Source organism: Psammomys obesus, unplaced genomic scaffold (assembly GCF_907164565.1).
Source record: "Psammomys obesus unplaced genomic scaffold, mPsaObe1.curated_primary_1811, whole genome shotgun sequence".
Classification (NCBI taxonomy): domain Eukaryota; kingdom Metazoa; phylum Chordata; class Mammalia; order Rodentia; family Muridae; genus Psammomys; species Psammomys obesus.
In genome coordinates, this window is record NW_026596069.1 from 2,119,278 (window position 1) to 2,131,462 (window position 12,185).

Sequence of the window (12,185 nt, forward strand, 5' to 3'; positions counted from 1 at the left end):
GGCTTGGCGGCAAGATCCGTGCCCAGCTCCTCTCTGCTTTTCAAGGAGGATGCTATGACGCTGATTGTGAGGTTTTTAATAGTATGCAGAGACATATACATAAATGCATCTATCCATTCCAAAAATATTGCCCTAGGGGTTCGGGCCAGGACTTCACACTTATGGGTCCAAAATAAACCAAGAGCTAACTCTGTGCAGGAGGAACTCTGGGTCTGCTCAGAGAAGCTTGCAAGGCTCGTTGTGACGCCATACTCATGATGCGCTAGACGAGGAACCACGGTAGCAGAGGGCTACTGGGTGAGGTCTGCCATCTAGCGGCACTTTGTGGCACAACAGGTTCTTGTTGACAGGCCTGGGATTTTTGGCTTCATTGAGTTTCTCTGAGGCAGGCACAGTCAAGTTTGCAGACTGTCCCTAAAAAGCCTGTGCTGCACTTGCATGCCTACAAAATACAAATTTAATGTTATCCGTAAAGCATGTGACGAGGAGTGCATACACAAAAGTGTGTTTTCATAAGTGATTTTTGCTTTGTTAACCAGAAAAAGACCTGAAATTGAAGTATATACTATAGTAAACAGGAGCATCTCTGTCCCGCTCCCTGTAAGTAATCGTTATGAGCGGGTTGGTGTGGATTATTTTTCTCTGCACATATTCCTACATACGTGCACTACATACAAATACACTTATAGGATTTGTGTGTGCGCACATTCACATACACGTGAGCAGGTAGGCATGTATGTATGCCCGTGTGTGTTTAGAGGCCAAAGGTTAAAACTGGGTGTTTTCCTCACTCAGTCGTAGCTCTCCTCCTTCTGCATTGAGGCAGGGTCTTTCGCCTGAACCCGGAAGTTGCTTTTCTCGCTGACCCCTGTCTCCGGCCCTACTGTTGCCTTTTGAAATAGGATCTCACTGTGTAGCCCACGATGCCCTCGGGTTTGTAATCCTTCTCCCCCAAGCCTCCAGAGTGTTGGGATTGTGAGTGGGTGCCAGCAGAGTTCGTTTATGCAGGTATAACTCAAAACATGGCATTGTGCTGTTATCCCTTTATTATATTTTGTCTTACTTTTCTTTACTTGTTTGAGTCAGCATGTCTCATGTAGCCCAGGATAGTCTGGAACTCTCTACGTAACTGAAGATGACCTTGAATTCCTGACCCTTCAGTCTTCATCTCCAAAGTGCTGGGGTTATATCTAGCTGTGCTTTTGAACGTTACATAATGAATCTATCTTTTATGACACTACATGTAAGTCTCCCTGGCTCATTCTTTCTTTTAGATAGGGCCACTGGTAGCATAGGCTAGTGCTCACTGTGTGGCTGTCCTTGAACTCACAATGCTCCTTTGTCATACCCTGCTAAATGCTAGGATTGCAAGCATGAGTCATCATGCTTAGAGAAAACTCTCTCTCTCTCTCTCTCTCTCTCTCTCTTCCTCCCCCCTTCCCCTCTGAGACAGTAGTTTGTATCCCAAGTGCTCCCTCAATTAGCAGCTCCTATCACAGCTTTTGGAGTAACAGTATTAAAAGCACGAACCCCTTTGCACTGTTTACTGCCTAATTCCTGCTAGCAGAATTCCAAAGGTCCAGTCTCCCTCCTTCCAAGTTGGCATTTCTATCAGCAGAATTCCCTGGAAAACTGATGTGCTTCCAGGGAAAACTGACGTGACTCATTCATGCTCATTCCTCTGCACAGAAGCGAGTCTCCACACCTCTTTGAGATAACAATTCTCCACCTCTAAGTTTCCCAGAGACCCTGTTGTGTAATGGAAAGGGTGTATATGATACACCTTTACACTCATGACTGGGCCTTTGTGGGACTTTTTAGTATTGAGGAGTCTCCTTTGATATTTCTGAGGTTTTATCCACTTATTAAATATCTGTTTTTAAATCTATTTTTATTTGTGTGTGTTTGTGTGTAGATGCTGTGTGTATTGGTGCCAAGAGGCCAGAAGAGGGCATTAGGGCCCCTGGAACTAGCATTACAGACAGTTGTGAGCCACCATGTAGGTGCTGAGACTCGAACCCAGATCCAGGTCCTTTGAAAGAGCAACCCATGCTCTTAAAATTTAACTACTGAGCTGCCTCCAAATTTACTTAATTATCTGTCTATTTGTTTATGAAAGCATTTATTTATAGCTCTGGATGTCCTGGAACTCACTATGTAGACCAGGCTGGCCTCGAACTCAGAGCTCCGCCTGCTTCAGCCTCCCAAGTGATCAAAGGTGTATGCCACCATGCCTGACTCACCTTTCTCTTTTGAGACAATGGATCACATAACTTAGGCTGGCCTGGAACTCACCATGTAGCAGGAGATGACCTCAAACGTACTATCCTTCAGCCTCAGCTTCCCAAGTGTTGAGGTTTTCTTCCCCTTTCTTTTTCTCTCTCTCTTTCTCTCTCTCTCGCTCTTTCTTTCTATTTTTTCTTTTGCAAGACAGGGTTTCTCTGTGTAGTCCTGGCCTGTACTGGTACTTGTATATAGACTAGGCTGGACTTGAACTCATAAAGATCTGCCTGCCTCTACCTCCCAGAATACTGGAACTACAGGCGTGAGCCAGCACTTCTTCTTAAAGTTTTTATTTTAAAGATTACTTGTTATGTGTACACTGTTCTGCCTGCATGGGAAGAGCACTCCAGATCTCAGTATAGGTGGTTGTGAGCCACCACGTAGTTGCTGGGAATTGAACTCAGGACCTTTGGAAGAAGAGCCAATGCTCTTAAACTCTGAGCCATCTTTCCAGCTCCCTTAAAGTTTTTTTTTTTTTTTTGAGATGTTGTAAATAGTATTTTTTTTTTCCTGACTTATTTCTCAGCATTAAAAGAAAATGAATGTATAGAAAAGATACTGCTAGAAGCAGGGCATTGCGGCATAAGCCTGTAATCCTAGCACTTGGGAGGTGGAGACAGGAGAAGGATCAGAAGTTCAAAGTTATTCTCAGCTACTTTGTAAGGTCCAACCCGGTCATGAGACTCTGTCTCAATTCAAAAGGAAGAGGAAGAAGAGGAGGAGGAGGAGGCAGAGAGAAAACTAGCATTTTGTGTCTTTTCTACCATGGCTCAATGTGTTTATCAATTTTAAGAGTTTCCTAGGGGAAGCTTTAGGATCTTTTAAGTATAGAATCATATTGTGTGCCAATAGGGATAATGCTTTTCCTTTCACACTTAGATCCTTTTTCTTTTTCTTGTCTATTGCTTTGGCTCAGAACCCAAGTACTATATCGAATAAGAATGGAAAAAAACAGAAGAAATACTTTCAGTATATCCCTACTCAGTTATAATGCTGACAATGGGTTTTTGTAATGGCTAGATGGCCATCGCACTCACAATGACAGTAAACAGTAACAGTAACAGACTAGATTGATTGTCTGCGCTTCGTATCATAGTTTGTCAGAACATCATAGAAGAAACCAGACCAGACAGAGAAGTGGGGCTGTGACGGAGGACCGGTGAAGACGTCAGCTGGCCTACTTGTCATTCCAGAGCTGGTGGAATCCTGAGGGGTTGACACCCGCTGAGTTGAGGGAGCTGGTCCTTCATGACCCACACTGTCAGCCACTGGATGCTAGCTGGTTCTGCAAAGCCTTCGGCCAAGTCTTCTCCAAGCAGTGTCCACGAACTGTCATGGCAACACTCTCAGGAGCTCGGGGGTAAGATCTACATTCCCGAGGCGAACTTAATGGCCATGACTTCCATATTTCAGAACCCGTGGGGAACAGCAGATCCTGAAGCTTCCAAAGAACAAACCAGGAGGCTTGCCCAAAGGGAGAGATGGCCTCAGAATGCTCAGAGAGCATTAGAAGGCGCAGCCAGGTGTGGCGGTGCTTGCTGGGAAAGCCAGTACTGAGGTTAGCTGAGGCTGGAAGATCTTGTGTTCAGGACCAGCAAGGGCAACACGATGAGATCTGTTTTCAAACAAGAGACAAAGCTGGATGGTGGTGCACGCCTTTGGTCCCAGCGCTCGGGAGGCAGAGGCAGGCGGAGCTCTGAGTTTGAGGCCAGCACAGCCAGGGCTACACAGAGAATTTCTGTCTGAAAAAAACAACCAACCAACCAAACAAACAAACAAAAATAAAACCAAAACCAACTAATCAAACAAAGAACCCCAAGAAACAAAAACCAAACAACAAAAACTTAACCCCAAATAAGACAACAACAACAAATCATACAAAACAACAAAGTTCCTTCTCAGTCCATGAGGCTGGAGAGATGACTCAGTGGTTGAGGACCAGAGTTCAGGTCCTAGCACCTGTCCATCAAGCTAGGCATCCCATAAATGCCTGTAACTCCAGCGTTGAGAAATCTCGTGCTTGTGAACACGGGCACACCCACCCGTTCACACTCACAAACACGTACTGTTTGTTCTGTTTTCTATGTAGACTTGGTTGTCCTGGAAACACACACACTCTTTAAGAGTCTTTTGTGATGGCTATTCTTGGCTGTCAACTTGGTTTGTCAACAACATTTAGAATTAACTAAGAACCCACGGGGCTGGGACACACCCGTGAGGGATTTTTTAGTTAATTGTTTGAGGTAGGAAGACCCACCTTAAATCCAGATCACCTGAGGTTGGAAGACCCACCTCAAGTCTGGGCCACACCTTCTTATGGCGTAAAAGATGAGAAAGAAAGCTTTCCTCTTGGCCCTGACAGCTCTTGCCTGCAAGTCTGTTCCTTCACTGTGGTCTTAGATCAGCTGAGACAGCCTTGTGGTGTGAACAACTATTGGAGGCTTGTGCCTTCTGTCAGAAGACAGCTGTCAGTGGGCCAGCAGGACCACAGTCTCAAAGTCACTTTAATAAACGCCGTATATAAAACCCCATATATATACACATACATACTCATTCTCTCAGTTCTGTTCCTTTAGATAACTCTGACTGATAGCCCCATGAAAAGTGATTCTCAACCTAGAATTCTACCCTGAGTCAAATTATGAAATTATGAATCAGATACGATAGCATAATAGAGACATTTTAGATACAGAGTTTTTACTTCTCTCTCACTTATTAAGAATCTCATATTGCTTAGCCCATCGGTTCTTAACCTTCCCGATGCTGCAACCCTTTAATACAGTTCCTCCTGTTGTTGTGACTCCCCGACTGGAAAATTAATCACTGCAACTTTATCACTGCAGCTTTGCTACTGTTATGAGTTATGATGTAAATACCTTTGGAGGTAGAGGTTTGCCAAAGGGGTCTCAACCCACACGTTGAGAACTGCTGGTCTAGGCTGACCTTCAACTCACTGCATAGCTGAGGCTCTGTAGACCAGGCTGGCCTGGAACTCAGAGATCCACTTGCCTCCGCCTCCTGGCCACTGGGCGGGTCACCGCGCTGCCTGGCTTGGAAGTCCTGAGACTCAGGCCTCCACCTCGCTCCCGAGTACTGGGAATTTGGGTGTGTACCACCACACCTGCCTTTGCAGTTTCTTAAGAAGCTATTTAGCAAGGGTCCAGTAAGCCTGCAGGTGTGTCTGAGGAGAGCAGCCTCCTGGCTGGAGCGAGAGGCTGTGGGCAATGCCTGGAGGGAGGTGCTTCTTGCTTCGACTGTCCAGTATCTGCGGACGTGTGAGCAGTCAGCAAAGTTACAAAGGAAGATGAAGAATGATGATTACGAAAGTCAAGAATACAGAGTGCCTGGTAGGAAGCAGGAAGGGCTGAGGAGATGGCTCAGTGGTGCAGAGGGCTGAGTTTGACTCATAACCCACATGGTGCCTCAAGCTGTCTGTCATTCCAATTCCAGGGAGTCCAATGCCACCCTCTGACCCCTCCACCAGGCATGCATGTCATGCACAGAGTACACTCAGGCAAAACATCTGTCCACGTAAGAAAATGAAATCACAACCTCAAACCAAACCAAATTAGCAAACAAACAAAAAAAGCCACCCAAAAGGCGCCTTTCCCCTCTGAGCCAGCTTCCCGACCCTGTTAAGGTATTTCTTTTGGCCTCAGAATGTGGTGGAAAATTCCCGACACACTATGAGTTCTTTGAATAGAGAAAGTTTGGGAACTTCCAGTATAGAAGTCCCTGGCACATCGCAGGCACTGAATACTATAAGCTATTAAGGAGCTTTGTCCAAGGAGCAACCATCTTCCACTGTATTCGTGGTCAAAGTGGAAACCACGTCTGGATGAACAGCAACTTGATGTAAACACCATCAACGGCGGTGGCAGACACAAGGGACACATCAGCGGACTGAGCAAAGGTGCTAAGGACGAGGGACAGCAGAACAGGACCACCAGCGTGAGTAACTCCTGGCCTCGTTCTCACAGCCTGTACTTGGCACAATTCATCGAAGCCGAATTTTGTTGTCTCCAGAGCATTTTAGCATCTAGTTCTGTTGTAGAGTTTCTGTTCAAAAATGTCCCATAGACACCAGTGGGCTTGGGGACTAGCTGTAAACAGGCCTGGCTACACTATGGAGGGTGTCTCAAGTGTGAGTCGCACTATAGAAAAAGAAAATCAGCCGTTGTTTAAACCTAGTTCACTAAGTACTGCTGCTTTTGAACCATTATAGACCAACAGCAAAGGACGATCTTCCAATATTTTGGGATTTAAACATTACATAAGAGCTGGGGATGTGGTGTAGCTGGTGGAAAGCAGGCTGAGCCAGTGTGATCCCAGAACTTCTTCTTCAAGATTTTTCCATTTATTATTTATACATTATTCTGCCTGCATGTGTGCCTGCACTCCAGAACAGGGCACGGGATCTCATTATAGATGGTTTATGAGACACCAAGTGGTTGCTGGGAATCGAACTCAGGACCTCTGGAAGAACAGCCAGTGCTCTTAACCTCTGAGCCATTTCTCTAGCCCCCCCTCCCCAGCACTTCTTAAACAAGGATTGGTGGTGAATGCCTTTAAAACCACCATCGGGGAAGGAGAGGAAGGGGGATCAAAATTCCATCCTTGGCTACCCTGTGACTCTGAAGTCAGCCTGGGCTGCAATGGCTGAATTAATAAGTTAATTTCGAAGAAAAGATACAATTTTGTTCCCTATGGTATGGAGCCAGGCCCCCCTCCTCCATCAGCTCAGTATTTTCGGTGGGCGTGGGCTTTGTTTCTTGTTTGTAGACTAGCTCTCAGGTAAGAGGTAACAGCTACAAGAAGGATTACGTTTTATTATTTGTGGATGTGTGTGCCTGTACGTCAGTGTGCTTCACCTGGAGGCTGGGAGGGCAGTCCGTGGGAGTGGGCTCTCCTCTCCCGCCATGAAGGCCTTGGGGAGCAGACTTGGGTTTGTCGGGCTTGGTGGCAGGTGCCTCTACCAGCGGAGCCATCTTGCCAGCCCCAGGGTTACCGGCTTTTAGATGTGGGGAACATATCCGCCTCCTAACCTGTGCCTTCCTTCCCGTGGTTTTAATCACTGAGCAAAGCTTTGGGAGCATACAATCGTTCGTTCCTGGTCTCATCAAATACGAGTTTTCACAACAGGGAGACAGGTTTACTGAGTACTTTATTCACCAGAGGATGTAGCCAACCCTAAGCTTGGGCTTTCGTTTGATCATGCTTACTTGCCTTTTACAAATTAGGATTCCTTTTGGCAGGTTTTGTGAAAGAAAAAAAATGGAAGACGCACTTTATGAGGGTAACTTTTAAAAAAATTAGTTATTAAAAGAGAACAAACAAACAAAACCAGATGCTGTTTCTTCCCAATCTTTCTTTTTAAAATTTTAGACAGGATCTCCAAGGGCTGGATGGTACATACCTTTAATCCCAACACCCAGGAGACAGAGGTAGGTGGATCTCTGTGAGCTCAGCTTGCTTACATGGTGGTGAGGAGCTGCCTCAAAGAAATAGGGGAGGGGCGGAAGGGGAGGGCTGGATGTGTCGGCCTAGCAGAGACAGGAGGATGTCTGTGAGTTCGAGGCTAGCCTGGTCTCCACATTGAGCTTCAGGACAGACAGGACCAAAAGAGACCCTGTCTCAAAATAAAGCATGAAAACAAAGTCAAAACAAACAAAATGGGACTGGAGAGATGGCCCAGTGGTTAAGAGCTCTTGTTGCTCTTGCAGAGAACCCAGGTTCTATTCTCAGCGCCCACACAGGGACTCACAACCGCCTGTAATTCCAGCCCCGGGGGATCCTGTGTCCCCACTAGCTTCGGTAGGCACCGCGTGCCCCTATCCATGCAGGCCAAACGCTCATACACATACGAATAAAATAATACAAACAAAACCCAGCAATAGACGGCAGTCTGCCTGCCTCTGCCTCCCAAGCACTGGGACCCACGGTGTGCACTACAACACCCTGTGTTCTTCCTCAGAACGTTTTGATTTTTTGTGAATTCCTTTTGGTCTTGGTCCTTCTGGCAATTCCGCTGCAAGTTTAGACCAAGATTAAGAATTTACTCTCATCCTCCCTTTCTACCTACCCCATATTGAACAATCTGTTGCAGACGGTCCCCAAATAATTTTTGAGGGGTACAGTCCTCACAACTGCCTTTTAGTACAAGGTATGCTTGTGGAAGAGTGTGGAGCCGGGCGGTGGAGGCACACTCCTTTTAATCCCAGCACTCAGGAAGCAGAGGCAGGTGGAACTCTGTCAGTTCGAGGCCAGCCTGGTCTGCAGAGTGAGTTCCAGGACAGCCAGGGCTACACAGAGAAACCCTGTCTCGAAAAACAAAACACAGGTGTACCCCCAGGTTGAGGGAAGGCGGGGTCGCGTGCACGGTGTTGGTTACAGCAGACAACTGATTAAAGGCGAGCTCTGCCCGGAGTGTTCAGCCAAGGGGGCCCGCATGTGTGGGGACTCGCTGCCTAGTGCTCTCCGGCGGAGCTGCCGGGAGCAGGCATCCTCCGGGTAGGGCCTGTCATTGCGTCCCCTCGGTCAGAGTGAGAAGAGGCACCTGGCAATTGTCCATGCTCGCCACCTTGGGACCCACACCGCTTCGCTTCCTAGCCCTCTCCGAGCCTGGCGCAGCAGCGGCCCACACTGCCTGGTCCAGAGGCCCGCTGACTCCAGGGCCTTTCCCCAGCCACCTTTTCTCTGTGGGCTTCACTTGGCCCGCTCACCTCCTGTGACGTGCTGTGGGGCCCGCGACGCCCAAGTCAGGTGCCTGATCGCGCATGCTCATCGCAAGTCCTGTGGCCGCGCACTCAGCCTGAGCTAGTGTTTGGGGGTAACTCCGGGTACTTTCCTCACACTTAGGCAGCCAAGAAGTGAGTGGGCGTGTTCCGCCTGGGAGCTTTCCGCGGGAGAGCGGGCGTGCTAACTTTGTGTAAGACCCCTTTCCTAGATGCCACTTGTAAGCTGATAATTTTCTAATTTTCTTGATCAGCATTGCTGGCACCGTTACTGTCATTGTTACTAATTAGTGTATGTGTGGGCATGCGCGTGGATGGGAGTAAAACGAGGTCACTCCGAACGTCTGTCCTGCCTTTCACTTCAGGCTTCACAGAACCACACTGTGGGAGCTGAAGAGAAGGAGGGGTTCTCTTTTTCTGTGGCTTGGTTTGTCCGCCCTGAGGTAGGAGACCCGCCCGAGTTCAGAGGTGGCTGTGTGAACAGCAGGCCTGATGTGGGTTCTCCGAGAAGGATGGGGCCTTCCTCAGCTTCTGGCGAGCTGCATTCCGAGGACTAGGGTCCAGGATAGCCACCAGCCAGCAGAGCCACCCAGGGCCAGGGGCTGCTGAGTTCCCTGCCTCACGCTCATGAATAATAAGAAAAAATGAGCCCAAGGAGGGAGCAAAGCAGAGCAGAGATTTATGAGGGAAAAGTGAGAAAGAGATGGTGAAAAGGGCCCCGAGGAAGGAATTCCATCCTGCCGCTTTCCCGGTGGGCTTCTTAGGGTCTCGTGGGGGGGACTGGATGGAGACTGGGCCGCCTTCGCTGAGACTGGTTATTTTATTTTATTTTTTGAGTGTATCTCAGGCTGAGCCAGTAAGGAGCCCACACCTTACACCTGCTCCCTCAGGCAGGGGAGGGGCCTGTGTGTCACGTGACTAGGTCGTGGCCCACGGTGGCGCCTGCGCTTGCTTTCTCCTAGTTTTTTATTTTTGTGTGTGGAGGGCATACATGTGTGTGCACCTGCGTGCGCACAGCTGTGCATGTGTGTGGAGACCAGAGGTCTATGTTGGGTGTCTTTCCTGACTGCCCTCCACCTTATGTAATGAGGCGGGGCACACACTTGAACTCAGAGCTTGCCGAAGGGCTAGTCTAGCTAGCTCACTCTCGGGAGACCCCTGTCTCCACCTCCGGAGTTGCGAGGCTGGCACCGCATCTGCCTGGCATTTAGACGGCCTCTGAGGGTTCTGACTCTGGTCTTCCGGTTTGGGCAGCCAGTGCTTTACTGTCTAAACCGTCTCCTCCCCCCTCCCCCTAAGCTCTCAAAAGGTCGGAGTGTTTAAGGTTTAAGACGCTGCTGAGTGTGGTGGCACGGGTGTGTAAACCCAGTTCAGGTGGTTCAGGAAGAGGTTGCAGAGTTCCAGACTAAACAACATGGTACTACATGCCATGTCCAAACAACATAGCACCCTGACATTAGTGTGCATACTCCATCCACATGCCACACATCCACACATCACACACACACACACACACACACACCACACATGTACCACACACACACACACACATTCACCCCTACCCACACACACCACACATCCACACATCACACACACACACACATCCACATACCACACATCCACCACACACACCACACATCACACACCGCGCACACACACATACACAGACCACGGACACCGCATAGACACACACACATGCACAAACCACTCAAACCCCCCCCCACACACACACACATATACACACATACATACAGCTGCCACTGCCGTTCTGGTCTCTTTCAACTCACCGCACCCCGTGAACTGACAGAGATCTCCCCCTTCCCAGATTAGATTATCAGAGGAAAACAAAAGAGCCAAGAAGGAAAGGAATGGTTAAAAAGCCATGGGGCCCCAGAGCCTTTTCCAGGGCCCCAGGCTGAGGCCCAGTCGTACTGCCCTCTCAGTGGAAAGCTGTGACAGTGCTTGGGAGCTAAGGCATGGTGAGGGTTCTGAGACACCTGGATCTAATAGTTTAACGTGCCTTCATGTGTCCCTCAACCAGTTCGAAACTATTTTCAATTCATTACGCAGGTTTCTCTCTAATGTTCCTGGAGGAGGAGAACTTAGTGGTTTCTCAGGTGATATTCGCCCCAGCCTTCTCTCTGAAAGACAATAATTAATATGGGCATGGGTCAGAGAATCATTTCTTGTATTTTATAGGTTACTCAGATTTTAAGAATCCACAGCAAAGAAACAATCAAAAACCCCAAACAGGACAATTTTTGCTTTGCTTTGTTTTTTGCTTTTAGAGACAGTTTTGCTCTGCATCTTTGGCTGGCCTGGAACTGTGTAATCCAGCTTGACCTTGGACCAAGCCCCTCATGGCCACTTGGAACTCTAGTTCCAAGGAATCTTGTACCAACCTCCTTTGGCCTCTGAGGGCTCCAGCGCATACCCCATTACCACATACAAATAATTCAAAATAAAAAAAAATCTTAAGAAAGAAAAGGAATCTTACCAGGAGGTGGTGGCGCATGGTTTTAGTTCCTGCACTCAGGAGGCAGAGACAAGCAGATCTCTGTGATTCAAGGCGAGCCTGGTCTACAAAGAAAGTTCAGTATGGCATAGTATTGTAATTCCAGCCACTCAAGTTAAAGTGGCCGGGCTCGGTGATGCCCATAATCCCAGCACTCAGGAAGGGAGAGGTAGGTGGATCTCTGTTAGCTTGAGACCAGCCTGGTCTACAAAGTGAATCTAGGACAGCCAAAGCTACACAGAGAAACCCTGTCTTGAAAAACCAAAAAAGAAAAGAAGTTAAAGTAGGAGGATTGGAAATTCAAGGCCAGCTTAGGCAAAATATTTTAAGAGTCTGTCTCAAAAATAAAAATAAAGGGGAGCTCAGACGAAACAGTGAAAAGTAGTTCTGAGCATTTGGAAACCCAAGTCCCTGAAAAAAAAATCAAGGCTGTTCAGGACTCTGTTTTTAAAAAATTATAATGCATTTGTGGGAGGAGCGTAGACATTTACAGCTTCCTTGACAAGCTCTGGGCTCCCAGCTTTGACTGTGATGCCAACTGAATGGGGCCAAGGTCTCTATGTTTCTTGGTGTTCCCATTTTGTTTATCTTTGACCCTTGTCCTGTGGGCTGGTTCTTTATCTCCTCAGGACAGAGATAGTAGCCAGCCAAGT